Genomic DNA, 16083 nt, shown 5'->3' with positions numbered 1-16083 from the left:
TACCTCCCATTAACCTCGCGCGTACCATCGGTCAAAAAAAAAAAAAGAGAGAAAGTTAGTGTTTTATCTGTACTGTGTATCCCCTCCCATGGCCTTCTCCCACTGTTTTAGTTTGTGTGTGTCCGTGTACTTCTTTATGGCTGACACCCCAAAGCTAGTCTTTCAAAATTGTACAGAGTGTGATCATAAGCTCTCTCCAGCCGATGGCTACACTCTGTGTGTTGTATGTTTAGGAGCATCCCATTTAGATTCAGCCTGCTCTATATGTGTGGGCTTTAAACCAAGAGCCCTTAAGGACAGGAGGGCTAAATTAGTGATGAAAGGGCTCCTGCCTGCATCAGGGACGGCTGTCCCTACTACTTCATCTTCTTTTTCGGTAGTGGCTGCTACCTTATCCACCCCCCCCCCCGGTATGTGGGATTCAAACCTCCAGCTTGAGGCCTTCGGAAGGTTAGAAAAGACACAAGGATCGACATAGAAAGTGGTCCCCTGACCGCTCTGTTCCATTGGGGTCTCCTAAGTCCAGGAGTCCTCCTAGACCCAATACCCCGCAGCTCCGCTCACTCAGGTTTTCCCTGGAGCCTAGGCCAGTACCTAGAGCCTCCCCTCACTGGCACTCACGGCCAGTGTTGGCGGCTTCTTCCTCCTGTTCCACTCGCAACTTAAGTGAGTCAGAGATGGACAGGATGATGCGGAAGTTCATCTGCACCCATATCCAGATGGGAGTCTTGCCTGCCTCCTCTCCCTCCAAAGGTGCAAGGTACTGTCGGTGCCGACCCCGAGAACTCTTGGATCCACAGACTCCAAAATTGAGGGTCGGATCGGAGAAGGAGCTATGGGAGTGAAAAAGGGCTGTGAGCTTCTTCTCCGATCCGAACCTCGGTTTTGGAGTCTGTGGATCTGAGAGTTCTCAGGGTCAGGGGGGGTCGGTGCTAATGGTACCGTGTATCTCAACGCCAGCCATTGCCTTGAGCAAGTCTGATCTGACTGGATCGGATCTGAGGTCTCGGAGCCATAGCCTCGGCATTGGATCCAAGGGGTCCTTTCAGCTCCGAGTTTGTCGGAGCGCAGCCTCCTCCTGGGTTTCCCAGTTCCACTAGGCTTGGCTCCGGCTCCCCCGTCGATCCGAGGGGAGCAGCTCCATCCCTAGTTTCCTAGAATGTCCACTCTCCTTCGGCATTTGTGGTGAAGAGGGTCTTCTCGAGTGGGTCGAGACCCTTGATCATTTCCTCTACGGAATCCATCCCAACTCCCTTCATTCTGAGTATGGCGCCAACCTTCCTGTCATCTCAGGGACAGCCTGTGATTGATTTGCCCCAGGGAGCACCCACCAGGGAGCAACAACAACAAGTTTGCGAGTCCCCCTCAAAGAGTCCCACTGAGGAGGTTCCTCGCAAGCGAACGTATAAAAAGAGGCACTTGGACTCCTCTCCTGAGTCCCACACTGACGACACTGACTTGGAGGAAGGGGAAAGTTCCCTCAGATCACCCCCCTAAGATGTGTCCTCTGGAGACATCATGGAACTCCTACACCAAAGAGGGGGTTGGTCTGCCCAAAAACCAACCCAGGCCGATTAATTGTTCCTGGAGGCATTCGGCATGGGCCCATCTACCTCCTCGATGCCCCCCCCCGCTGATCCACTTGTGGACCTTATCACCTCCAGAGCATGGAAGGAGCCGGACACTGTGGAGCCAATCCCAAAAAGACCTGATAAAATTCTTAGCCTTCCTTCGGACAGAACCAGCTGGATAAGGGGTCTCCAATAGATGCTATGTTGGTGGCAGCTGCCACCAAAGAAGAGCTGCGGGAACCGCCCGACTGGGAGTTGCAAACAATGGAACATCTCAGGAAGTGAGTCAATGCTTCACCCACCTTTACCATAAGGGCACTGAACTACATGGCGCATGTCATCCGACTGCAGCGAGACTTAGTAAAGGAAGTTGCTGAGTCACCCCCAGAGCCCACGTCGGCAGAGGGCAAGAAAATGTTCTTTGCTCGCATGGCCACTTTAAAAGTGGTTACTAATATGTCCATGCATCTCCTCTGCCATACCACGGAAGGAGCCTCCAGGGCTGCCAGGTCCGGCATTGCCATGAGGTGCCACTCCGGCTCCAGCTGTGTCAATTTTCAAAACCCTTCAAGGCATCCTTTGTGAGTGTTCCCTATGATGGCTCATCCCTGTTCGGGAAGTCCGTCTGTGAGACTCTAGTCCAGAGTCAGGATGACGGGAAGACACTTGTCTGCCATCGGGATCTGCTTCTCTGCCCTTCGGAGATCCTTTTCAAAGAATCAGTGAGGGGCAAAGAAGATGTGGTTCCAGAAATCTCAATTCTCCCAGGACACTGAGGACTCTTCTTCCCCCAGAGGCAGAGGAGGCTATGACAGATGCCAGCCCAGAGGCAGAGGAGGTCCGAAGAACTTCAGGTCTCGAGAACTGTTCTCGGACAGATCTGCGCAGCATCCCTGAGGGGTTGCCCGACTCCTCATCTCTGGAGGCAGTAAGGGGTCATCTTTCATTACACCCAATGGAGTGGGAGTCCATTACAACAGACCGTTGGGTGTTAAAAATCATATCCAGAGGTTATTCCATCCCATTCGTAGCACCACCTTCCCAACCAAAATGCCACCCAGATGTTCCACTCCCACAGAGGGAGGAAGCAGCACTGGAGATAGAAAAGCTGCTAAGAAAACGAGTTATCCAACCCATCCCCCCAGATCAGTTTGGATTGGGCATCTATTCTAGGTTCTTTTTAGTGCCAAAGACAACAGTGGACCTAAGACGCATTCTGGATCTATCTGTTCTGAACCTGTCAGTAGCCAAGGAGAAATTCTGGATGGTCATGCTACAGTTCATTCTGCCCTACATGCAGGCAGAAGATTGGATGTGCTTGATCGACCTCCAGGATGCGTACTATCATATCAAGATGAGCAGGTGCTCCCGCAGGTTCCTTCACTTCCGGCTGGGGCCAATCATTATTAGTTCAGGGCTCTACCCTTTGGTCTCATGACAGCCCCCAGAGTGTTCACCAAAGTCATGGCTATTCAAATGAGAGTCTTTCTCACCCCAGAGAGGATAAACAAGCTGAAACTTCAGGTCTCTTATGTTCTGCAGTCCTTCACCCCTTCATCAGCTACAGTTCTACAGACTGTTGGTTCCATGGCAGCCACCATCAACCTCCTACCCTTCACATGAGAGTACTCCAGTGGGCATCAGTGGTCCCTTCTGGTCCTACCTTTGTGTCATCCGATACGCATATCATGAGCCTGCAGTGAGTCACTCATATGGTGTATTCTCTCCCTGGATTTGGTCCACGTACGTCCTTTTCTCCCATCATTCCCCATGATCACAGTGACCCCGGATGTCTCCCAGCTTGGGGGGGGGGCATTGCTGGGTAAGGACAGTCCAAGGCACTTGGTCCCCGTCCAAGACCAATTTGCATATCAGTGTCCTGAAGATGAGGGCGGTTCTTCATTGCAGGCCCTCCATGCCCATCTTCATCTGGGGACTATTGCCATCCAGTCAGACAACATGTCAGTAGTCTGGTATATCAACAAACAGGGCGGAACCAGATCTTAACCCCTTTGTCGAGAAGCCATGAGAGTGTGGGAATGGGCGGTTTCTACCGGCTGCTTTCTGGTGGCAACGCACATTCTGGGATGGTCTAACATTTTAGTGGACAGGCTCAGCAGGACTATTCTGATGCCTTACAAGTGGTCTCTGAATCCTTCAGTAGTGGAGCAGATCTTCCTCAGGTGGGGCTGGCCGTACTGGGATCTCTTCGCATCTCTTTCCAATGTGAAATGCTGCGAGTTCTTCGCTCTGTACCGTCCCCAGGGGGAAGTCCCTAGAGATGCACTGGTTCATGCTTGGCCTCCCAGTCTCCTTTATGCTTATATCCTCCATTACCTCTCATGCCAAAGTTTCTTCAGAAAGCTCACAGGCTGGGGAGCACTCTAATCCTCATTGTCCCATTCTGGCCTCGCCAAGTTTGGTTCCACTCTCTTTGGTCTCACCTAGTAGTTCCACCATGAATCTTTGATCCAGTTCCAGATCTCATTTCACACCCCTCGGGGTTTCCTCACCCACACCTGGACAGTCTGAAACTTACAGCTTGGCTGCTCCAGTTCCAGTAATGATTAGGATTCTCAGTTTACTCCAGTCAGAACCATTCTGGTGGCGGCTTATAAGTCTTCTACCAGAAAGATATACCGTAGCAAATGGAAATGCTTCTTGATTTGGGCCTGTCAATGGAACATAGATCCCTTCGGCTCCATTTCCGGCTATTTTGGAGTTTCTGTCTAGTATTTTTCATCAAGGGGCTAGATGTTCTTCGTGTTTCACTGTTGCAGTCATCACATTTGTGTTATCTGCCTGCAGGTAGCCCTCAGTCAGCCCGAATACCAGAGTCTTGGGATTTCTGCATCGGATGCTGTCGCCTCTTCCATGACGTCAAGGGTATAAAACATGCAGCCAACTCCATTACATTAGTTTTTCTTACCGAGTGGAGCCCGAAGCAGAAGCAGTTCACAAGTGCCGGTCGGACGCTACCTGAAATTTTCGTTATTCAAGTTTCAAATTTGAAGTCTTATAAAGCTTACTACCCGTTGGGGATCTTTTTTTTTGCTCTAACCGATGTCAGAAAAAGTTAACAGTTGTCTTGCCAGTGGAAAGCAAATACCTCACAGAGATTTTTATTCTTACTGCATCACCTGTTTAGGCCCAGACCACGACGTTCCTCGCTGTAGGTTTTGTGCCCTGTTCAACGTCCGAACTATTTGTCGTCAGGCTATCTTTGTTGTTAAATTCTTTCACTCTCGTTCTCCGTATTCTGAAATGGCTTCGATTAAGCCATCCGATTATCAATCTTACGAAAAAAACTTAAGGATAAAGACAGACTGCATAGGTCCAAAACTGCCGACGCTTCCGTTAAGCTAGTAGCCAGTCCACCGGTACTCAGTGAGGCGCTTTCGCAGCCTCTGATACCTGCTTCTGCAGATTCGCAGGCCTTTTCTGAGACCCATTCGGAGTCCGGTATGCCGCGAGATGCTTCTTTGACTATGGAACCTGCAGATGTCTCTACCTTGGATGGGTCCGGAGCCGCTGTGCAGGCTTCTGAGGGTGTATTCAGACCATCCGATGTTCATATTAAACTGACTACTTCATTTCTGACTAAAACTACCGAATTTCTCCGGCCCAGAGTTCGTACTAAGCCTAGGAAACCGATGACCAAAGCGCATTCTCAAGCTGCCATGCCACAGAAACAAATCCTTAGAATGGCTGAAGACCTTCTTACTTTAATTAGGGGAAGCCAGCCTTCCCTCTCTAAAAGACAAAGGATTGATTTTCCTTCTGATTCTACAGATCATGAGTCCGATGACTCTGACCCCTCTAATTACCAGGACATGCCCTTATCTACCTATGAGGATTCAGATGCAGAGGATTCCATTCCCTCTGCCTCCCCCCAGAGGACTTTTCTTTTGGTGAAACCCTGCATACCCTCAGAGAGCATTTCCGCTGGGAATGCCAGGACTACCCTCAGTCCAAAAAGAGACTCAGGGAATTTGTAGACTTGCCTCAGCACAGACCTCTAGCTATCGCCCCTGTTCTTGAAATTGTAGATGATGTCGTCATGGAATCCAGTCTTACCACTGATACTTTACCACCTGCTCCTGGAAAGCCTGACAGGTACTACAGAGTACCTGACTCTCACAAATATCTATTTAAAAATCCCACTGCGGATCCAGAGACCATTTCCCAGGGAACTAAAGGTATTAAGTCTTCTACAGCCAAAACCCTTTGGACAGGGATTCTAGGGCTTCAGACAGATGGGGGAAGAAGGTATATACCTCTGCCTCTCTCACCATCAGGGCTTTAAATTGCCAGTTTCACATGTTGAAGTACCAGCAGCATATTATGGAAGTAATTAAACAAAAAAAATGATGTTGATTCCTGATTGTGCAGAAAATAAAGATTTACAAGAGTTAATGCATTCTACAAACCAAGTTGGAAAACATACTTTGCAGTGTGGTTATGATGCCTTAGAAGCATCTTGTAGGGCTGCTGTCACTGGGTTTGTTCTGAGAAGTCATGCTTGGCTGAAGGAAGAAATTTTGCCAGATCATGTCAAAGCAAAATTACTAGATGCTCCATTAAACCAAGAATGTTTGTTTGGCACAAAAGCAGAAGTTGTTCTTAAAAAGATGGAGAAAAAACTAAATCTATGCAAACAGTTAAAGATTTCCTACAGGTACAGCCACCTAGATTCAGTAGGCATTGGCCTTCTAAAAACTGGTCCTTTCCAGTCCCTCCCAGACCTTCTCAGTCCAAACCCAGGGGCAACAGACCATCAAGACTACAGTCTCTGGGTATGCACAGATCTAAACAATGGAGTGCTCCCACCTCAAAAACAGGGAGTGGTAAGCCACCCTCTTATGGAAAAAGTTCACAATGACTTGTTCTTCATCCTTCCCAGCCATGCCCAAGTACTTGCACCCCTAGGAGGAAAACTCGCCCTGCATGCAAAAAATTGGCAGTACATTACCCAGGACAGATGGGTCTTAAACATTGTATCGCAGGGATACAGATTCTACTTGCACTCACTGCCAACCCCAAGTGGATTGCCAGACCTTCCCCCAAACCAGTGGGCAGAGGCCCAAAAGCAAGTACTTTCTCTTCTCAGTATCAGGGCTATTCAACCTGTTCCAACAGACCAAAGGGGACAGGGTTTCTACTCCAGACTGTTTCTGGTGTCCAGAAAAGAAAACTCTTGGTGCCCTATCCTGGATCTGTCAGTTCTCAGCACCGTCTTGGTGGTACCAAAATTCAAAATGCTTACACTCCAACAGCTGCTTTCTATGCTAGCCAAGGACTCCTGGCTGGTCACCCTAGACTTAAAAGAAGCTTATCTGCACATCCCCATAAGGGAATCTTGCAGGAAATATCTACGTTTCAGGGCAGGCTCTATGCACTATCAGTTTTCTGCACTTCCCTGGAATTCACCATATTCACGAGGTGCCTGGCTCCAGCCATTGCATACTGCAGGCAGAGAAAAATTCAAATTTACCCATACTTGGACGATTGCATGATTCGGGCGGACAGTCATGAATTGCTACTTCAGCACCCGACATTTGTAAAGCGACTCCTAACTTCTTTGAGGTATACCATCAACGAAAAGAAATCACATCTGGTTCCCAGCCAAAAAATTGTATTCCTGGGAGCAAGCTTGAACATAACTTCCCAGATGGCATTCCTAACTCCAGAAAAGCAGGTTTATTTGACAAACTACTGGCCACCCAAACCCAGCTATCTGCAAGAACACTACTGCAAGACTTTGGGTTCATGGCCTCACACATTCTCCTAATTCCATATGCAAGACTGCATATGAGGAAACTTCAGTGGTATTTAAAAAGTCTATGGTGTCAACATTCTCAGGACCTGGAAACAGTCATTCCTTGCCTAAGGACAGAGTTCCTTTGGTGGGCAGAGGCCTGCTACCACAACGAGGAACTCCCTTTCACTCAACCCCCCCGCCGCCCACCCCTGACGATGGATGCATCAGACTATGCATGGAGGGCTCACATGGCAGGCAAATGCATTCAAGGCAAATGGAACCCAGAACAAATGCACCTGCATATCAATTAAAAAGAAATGTTAGCTGTACAGAATGCTTTGACAGCCTTCAAATACCTTATCCTTTCAGGACAACTCTTGATACAGACTGACAACAACACAGTTATGTGGTACATGAACAAGCAGGGGTGAACTCATTCCTACCCACACTGCTGGTTAGCCATGGCTCTGTGGAACACAGCCTTAAGCAATCAAGTGCACATGCAAGCTCAATTCCTGCCAGGCAAACAAAATTCACTGGCAGACTTGAGCAGAAATCTGATGGACCCACACGAGTGGAAACTGGAACCCAACTCATTCAAACTTCTAATCCACAGGTGGGGGACACCAGAGGTGGACCTCTTTGTTTCCCACCAAAACCATCAATTGAACAAATTTTGCACCAGAACTCACCACAGCCAAGCATGGAAAGTAGATGCCCTATCCTTTACAAGGGAAAACCTCTCAATATATGCCTTTCCCCCTCCTCTCGAAAGTACTACTCAAGATCAAACAAGACAGGCCAAGGACAATCCTTATTGTACCAGACTGGCCATGCCAGCACTGGTACCCACTCCTACGCAGTCTGACAAGCAGTGCCACCCTGGCACCTGCATCAGACCCCCTCCATGCTGTCCAAGCAGAAGGGCCAGATTTTGCGTCCTCAGCTGCAAACCTTGAACCTAGCAGCCTGACTTATTCCCAGAATACATCACCAGCAGCCTTCAGCAAACGGGTGCTGGATGTCATCCTTGAGGCCTGGAGGCGTAGTACTAGGAAATCCTATTCAGAAAAGTGGAAAAGATACTTTTCTTGGAGCCAGTCTCAGGGAAAGGACATAACTTTGCCCACCTTACCTCGTATCCTAGATTAACTAGCAGAGCTGCTCCACAAAGGCCTATCCTTCTCTTCAGGTAAGATTCATGCCTCTGCCGTCTCGGCTCATTACAATACTGAGCCACCCCTCTTCTCTTACCCTGTGGTCAAACATTCCTGAGAGGAACTACCAATTTAATACTCCTGAGGAGAACTCCCACTCCTGCCTGGGACCTTAGCTTTGTACTAGAGAAGCTCACGCTTCCCCCTTTCGATCCTGCTGCTACAGCATAGTTAAAATTCCTTTCTTGGAAAAGAGCCTTACTTCTAGCCGTCACTTCAGCAAGAAGAGTGTCTGAGTTGCAGGCCCTAATGGCTGTGGAACCCTTCATTATCTTCCATGTGGGCAGGGTTTCCCTCAGGACTAACACATCATTTATACCCAAGGTGGTATCCAGTGTGGCCTTAAATCAATCCATCCATTTACCAACCTTCTGTCCTAATCCTCAGAATAAAGGGGAAATGATCCTGCACTCCTTGGATGTGCACATACCACTTAGATTCTACCTTGACAGGACTAAACCTTTTAGAAAATCTGACCAGCTGCTAGTCAGCTTTGCTACAGGGGCAGAGGGCAAGGCCATTTCAAAGCAAACCGTCTTGAAATGGATAGCACAGTGCATCCATTTCTGCTACAAACACCATGGAAAACCTACCCCACAGGGGATCAGAACCCATTCCACTAGGGCTACCTCTACTGCATTTCTCAATGGAGTCCCTTACCAGGGACATTATTAAAGCTGCAACCTGGAGTTCTGTACACACCTTCACCAAGCATTACCACTTGCCTATCTTTTCTAAATCCAGAGCTGGATTTGCTACAGCGGTCTTACAAGGCTTGCTAGTCAGCCCTAATACTTCTTGACTGCCTCCACCCTTCCTCAGCTTTGGGAATAAACCCAAGTGTGATGACTGCAACAGTGAAACATGAAAAATATAGTACAGTTGTGTACACTTTCCATAAATGTAGATGTTCGAGTGTAGTCACTGTTGCAGTTCTGGTTACCCTCCCACCAGCCCCCTGGCTTTTCTATACTTTCTACCTATCCTCTTTTTTTGGCCATATCTTATGGCAAGGGTATTTACTTTTTACTGGAGGTGTTCCACACCATGTAATTACTTCCTATTTTGGTGGCTCCTGTCATCTGGGGCAAGAAAAACTGATGTAATGGCGTCAGCTGCATGTTTTATACCCCTGACGACCTGACATCATGGAAGAGGTGACAGCATCTGATGCAGAAATCCCAATACTCTGGTTTTCAGGCAGACTGAGGGTTACCTGCAGGCAGATAACCCAAGTGTGATGACTGCAACAGTGAATACACTCTAACATCTACATTTATGGTAAGTGTACACAACTGTACTTTCTTCTACTATAAAAGTTTTACTGGCTGCCATCTCTAACTTCCATGTGGGGGAACATCTGGCTTCCATAGCTTCGTCTAGGCTTTGCAAGACTTGCCTTGAAGGAACTTTTATGCTATGGCCTCCAGTGAAAGATCCAACACCTCCTTGGGACCTGACCTTTGTCTTACAAGCTTTAGTCTCTCTCCCTTTTGAACCAGCGGCGACAGTAGATTTGCAATTTCTTTCTTGGAAAACTGCCTTTTTGTGGCCATCACTTTGGCCTGGAGGGTATCAGAACTTCAAGCTTTGTCCATTAAAGTTCCATATATGGTTTTTCATAAGGACAGGTTTTCCTGTGCACTAACTCTTCCTTTCTTCCAAAAGTGGCTTCCGCAAACAATATTAATCAAACTGTCAGTCTTCCAGTTTTCTTCCCCAATTTCCAAAACAAAGCCGAATACAAGTTACATTTATTGGATGTACATAGGCAACAGAGGTTTTATTTACACAGAACAAAGTCTTTCCATAAATCAGACCAACTGTTTGTGTCTTAATCCAAACCGTTTTTAGGTAAACCACTGTCTAAAGTCACCATTGCTAGGTGGATTTCCCAGTGTATCAGCCAGGCATATTCTGACAAAGGCATTTCCCCTCCAGGTATGATCAAGGCCCATGCCACTAGATCTGTGGGAACTTCAGCAGCCTTCTGGTCGAGAGTGTCACTGGATGACATTTGTTCTGCAGCTACTTGGTCCTCATCTCATACCTTTATATCCCGTTACAAATTGGACATTGTATCCAGGAGTAGGGCATCATTTGGCTCCACGATGCTCCGAAATATCCTTCCATGAGGGTCACCCAGATGTTGGTAGCTGGGGACACTGTCCCACAGGTTGAAGATCAAATGAAGTAAAGTTCTTCAGATAAAGAAATTATGTACTCACCGTAACGTTTCATCTGAGTAGTTGTACTTCATTTGTCTTCAACTATCCCTTCTTCCTTCCCCCTGACCTTGTCACTATTGTCCTGTTTTGGTATATAGGAGAGGTGCACCCTTGTGGCTCTCCTGTTTATTCTTGGTTTAGATTGTGTGAACCTTTAGTGGTAAGGTTATTTGGGTCGGGCTTATGTTTTCTGATTCAGCAAACTCAGTCTGAGGGAAAAAAGGAGTTGGAGGAGCATTATGGGTAGGAGGTTGGAGCTCGGATCAGATGCTGGTGATGTGGCCGTCTTGGGTCCGATACGGATCCTAATACCACCAGGTTGAAGACAAATGAAGTACAACTACTCTGAAGGAACATTATGGTGAGTACATAACTTCTTTTTCCATGAAAAGCCATAGATTTTTTTCTTGTGGCCCAAATTTGAGTTTACTGATATTTTCCCTAGAGAAACTGAAAATCAGTGTTCCCTGCTCATGGTGAAATTAACCAAAATGAAACATGGCCATCAGGATATCAATGATTTAGTGCACCTGACCAAAGTGTACATCTGGTATCTTTGCTGTACACTCCTCAATGTTATGGGTCTTCGGATCCAACATTGTCTACTATCGACTTTGATTCCAATGCCCAGGCTGTTCCCCTTCAACATATTCCTTTCCTGGCCGCAACATTATCTCAGATCATGTTTGCTGCTTGTTTGAAAAAACATGGTCCCCTTTCTTCAGGCTCTCCATAGTGAAGTGTTTTCTCTTTTTTGCGTGTGTGTGTGTGTGTATATATATATATATATATATATATGTGTGTGTGTGTGTATATTTATATGACTGTCACATGGTCGAAAGGCAGTTTTGGTATAGGGCATATATATATATATATATATATATATATATATATATATATTGGTTCGACATTGAGCAGGGAGTTTGTTCTTCAGTGAAGAACGGGGAATTAGCCCATTTCCTCACTGTAGTGCGATCTCAGAGTTGGTATATTTAATGTACAGGGGGTGCGGGTGGCAGAGTCCCCCCCCCCACACACAAATTACTAGAAGTAACTTACTGTTGGCTGTAGAGTTCAATGGTACGTTAATGTGCATAGCAGGAAGTCACTGATGTCACCTCCTATATCGAATATATCAAACCATGGTGGTCAATGTATTCATTTTCACTTTGGGTTACGATTTGAAATTTCGTAGTCAGCATTTCAAGTCGACCTTTGCTATTGGTCGACCGAAGCTGATTCGAAATTTCAATAGTCAACATGTGTGTGTGTATATACATATATATATATATATATATATATATATATATATATATATATATATATATATATATATATATATATATATATATATATATATATAAAATGTATTTATTTATTTACATTTGTTGACTGGGAGTGTCTGACTGGACGTATGTCCATTTTCAGCGGAGGCCTGGGGAAAACAGCTCCACAGTTAAAATATACAGACAGTAGTTACATTGGATTTGCATAGCAATTAACAATTTGATCAACATAGCAATTAATTACAAACATAGTTACAGATGAAGAACATAGTACATCAGTGGACAACAAGAATCTTTATCATTTGCGACGTACATAACAGACATTAACAATTCACAGAAAAGTGTAGCAGCGAGGCAACCAGACAGTTCGTTCTCTACTATTCTCATAAATTTATTGATAAAAACACATATCACACTGGGTAAGCGCTTTCACTAACCAGCTTCATCAGACCATTTAACAAAGAATCAAAAGTACCCCATTTATATATAAAAAATCAATTCCCTGTAATCCAGTCACATTCAACACTTAATCAAATCACCTAAAAATTTAAAAGGCATAGCAAGCATTTTAAAACTTTCATATATATATATATATATATATATATATATATATATATATATATATATATATATACACACACACACACACAAGCAGAAACTAATGTATGCATAAAACTTAACAAAAATGCAGGTATAAAAGCATGACTGTTGTAAATATATACATATAAAAAGTACAAAGGTACTATTGTACATCTCATTTCTTCACCCTCTGTTTTTTAAGCAGTGGTTTTTATGGAAGCCCTCTCATTAAGTCCTTTACCCCATCAGCCCTTAGGGTAATAATCCAATTATTCTCCTTATATTCTGTATGGTTCCTGATATCACCTTTCCGAATGTGAGGTGTAATTACCTCCAATACTCTAAAATTAAACCGATGTGCTTCCCCTGCCTGTATGGTGTGCTTCGACAGTGCATTATGTTCAGCTTGAAGTCTGATGCTGTAGAGATGTTCTCTTATTCTATCTCTAAAGACCTTGTTGGTCTTACCCAAATAAAATGAGTGACAGCACTCACATTCTGCTAAATAAACAACATTATCAGTCATGCACGTGGCTGTGGCATGAAAAACAAACTGTTCAGATCTGGATGTAGGAACTTATTGGAGGTATTAATATACGAACAAAAGGTACACCTCCCACATGGTCTTGTTGATCCCCCCTCTTCAGCACCCTCCATGCTCCTATCTTGACAGAGGAGTCTTTTCAGGTTCTTCCTATTCTTGTTTTTATGTGGTCCAGAAATGGACATTCTATGGAGCAGTCGAATAGAACGAATGTGAAAGTGAATAATGTTGTTAATGTATCACCTAATGCTGGTAATGCAAATGTATCTCTTGCAAGTTTGCAGAATGGAAATGATAATAGGTTGAATGGTACAAATGAGTGTTTACCCACTGATGGAATGGAAGTATTATCAGCTGGAACTGTTGAAGGGGATTGTTCCCTTAATAGGGAAGAACCCTCACAGAATCATTGCAAGAATTTGTATTCTAATGTGGTTGCAAATGAAGGTGTACAAGAAAGGGTCGTAAAACCCAAGGTTAATAAAGTAAATGGTATGAACAATAAGAGCCCTCGCGGTGGGTTACAACAAAACAGTGCTGTGGTAGGGCACCCCCCTTTTCCCCTACCAACCAGACTAGAGAGAGGGGTGGGGCGTCCGAGATCAATGAGTCGAGGGTGCAAGAAGCGCAAATTTTCAGGAGAGAGGAATCCAGGTCAAACAATCAAGAAAATGTGGGGGAATGTAGGGAGTCGTTGATCTGGAATATTTCTATGAATGAGTTACCACCTGAAGAGATCAGGGTATTAGAGAAAGGTTTGAATTTTATCCCCTCGTGAGAGTAGATTATCAGATACTGTGTTGGATTTGAAAGTTTTTTGCAGGAGCATCATGTTACGGTTGCAGTTTCCAGATAATAGTGGACAGGCACTCCCTTTTAAGAAATTAAGCACATACGTGTCGGTTAATAACCCGTTGGTAGATGCATATTTAAAGCTGACCGAAGAAGAACTGTTTAAGTTCTATGATAATAAAAATGTACAGAGGAATAGATATGCTAGGAATAATTTGAGTTACAGCGAGAGAGTCGCTTTGAGGAAGTTACAGGGTAATGAGATGATTTCCATAAGACCAGCAGATAAAGAAGGTCTCACTGTCATGGATAGGACCCATTATGTTCAATCAATGGAGGAGATGTTGAGTGAACAGAAGTATTATAGATTAATAACAACCACAGAAGTACATGATATTATGGAGTTTGTTTCAGCAATGTTGTTGGATATTTTAAAGAGGGGATTGATTACTGATGAGGTCTATAAGTATTTGAAGGTAGTTAACCCGTTGATACCAGTAATACAGGGTCTACCTAAAGTTCACAAACAACTCTCCAACCCACCTATGAGACACATTGTGGCAGGTGGAGGGTGGGTAACGGAAACGCTTTTTCTCTATGTTGAGAAACAGCTGCGACCGGTCATAGATCAGAACAGGATGGTTCTTAGAGACTCTAAACAGTTTCTCATTGATTTATATGAGTGCACCACCAATGTTGACAATTTACATGAATTGATTTTTGTCACATTCGATATTCAGTCACTCTTTACAAACATCCCCATGAAGGTTCAGATATTCCTTGTATATTGCTGTTTCTATTGCCCCCCCCCCCCACACACACACACACACACACACTCATGACCTGCTTCTAAGGGAAGACCCTACCAAGAATATTAAGCTTCTCACTATATAGTTCTAGTTTGTACTTTGGCACACATCCTTCCCCACTGTGAGAAGGTAATGAAGCCCTGTAGAGCATCATCTTTATTTTTGGTTCAACAACAAGGAGTTGTGGCCATTGTGTGACAGGTAGCCATTATAGAAGATGATTGTATGTTGATGACATTTGTGAAGAAAGCTGCCAAGTTGAAGGGTTTCTGAGTAGTGGTCAAGGGGTTGTCCTGGTTTGAGAGATTAGCAGACAAGAAGCTTGCAGCAAAATGGTTTGGTAAAAAGAAAAGAAGAACATGGGAGGGTTTTGGAAAGTCTGTAGAGAAAGACTATTTGGGGTACCTCAAAGATGTTGTGGCAAACCACTTGGTGTCCCAGAATAGGAATGTGCGATTTTGATGAGGCTGTACTAAGCAGTGTTGTGAAATGTCAGCCACTACTATGGAGGCCGTTGTAACTGGTACAAGGACCATTCTGATGCACTTTCTTTCTTGAGGGCATTGTCTAAGTTCCTTGGCTGGTTTCAACCTGGTTCTATACCTGAAGTTTGTGAGGTGGTCACAGACCTTATAGTGGTGAAGTTTCAGGTGTGAATATGATCTTGCTGTAGACGTTGAAGTGTAGTAGAGAAGGTTAGGGTAGTATTTCTGATGTGCCTCTTTAATGCTGCATGGAAGATTAAAACAGTACTTCTGGACTGGAAAGCTGCAGTTTCAAGCCTCATTTTTATGAAAGGAGACCTAAGATGTCTTCCAGCTCTTGGTGATCAAGCTTCTCAAACTCCTCGGAAAAGCTTATACTGGAGTGCTAGAGAGATGATTGCAGATTGGTAGTCAACCATGGCTTGAAGAGTAACAGTGTAGGTTATGTCCTTGCCATGGATCACTGTACCCAACCATTTAACATTTAGCTGTTGTCTAAAGGGTTATGGAAATGTTTGCGTAATACAGTTTTGTGGACTCTGTGAAAGTTTGACTTGTGTGTCGACATGTGCTATATGAGACCAGAATATCGGGGCAACTTGCATGCTCTTAAGTCTCAATATAGATGTAGTGAGTTGTGATCTCATTGCATTAATTTAATTTCATTCATGGTAGGTATTAACCCCACCAATGGGTGGTACTTTTTCTGACTTGGATCATTTTTATAGACAGGATAGTAACATACAGCCAAGACTGGAGAGGGTTCCCATTTGGAATGTGAGTTGACATTTGTTTGCAGATGAGTATGTCC

The 16083-nt window shown here is 44.8% G+C and overlaps 1 protein-coding gene across 1 annotated transcript in view; it reads left to right on the top strand.

Annotated features, from left to right (window-relative positions):
* Positions 1–16083, top strand: part of RPP30 (ribonuclease P/MRP subunit p30) — a 347672-nt gene that overhangs the window by 236640 nt on the left and 94949 nt on the right. The gene's annotated exons all lie outside the window — the stretch shown is intronic.

This window comes from Protopterus annectens, chromosome 14.part0, assembly GCF_019279795.1.
Source record: "Protopterus annectens isolate FY-2018-M chromosome 14.part0, PAN1.0, whole genome shotgun sequence".
Classification (NCBI taxonomy): Eukaryota; Metazoa; Chordata; order Ceratodontiformes; family Protopteridae; genus Protopterus; species Protopterus annectens.
This window is presented reverse-complemented; position numbering and strand designations above follow the sequence as displayed.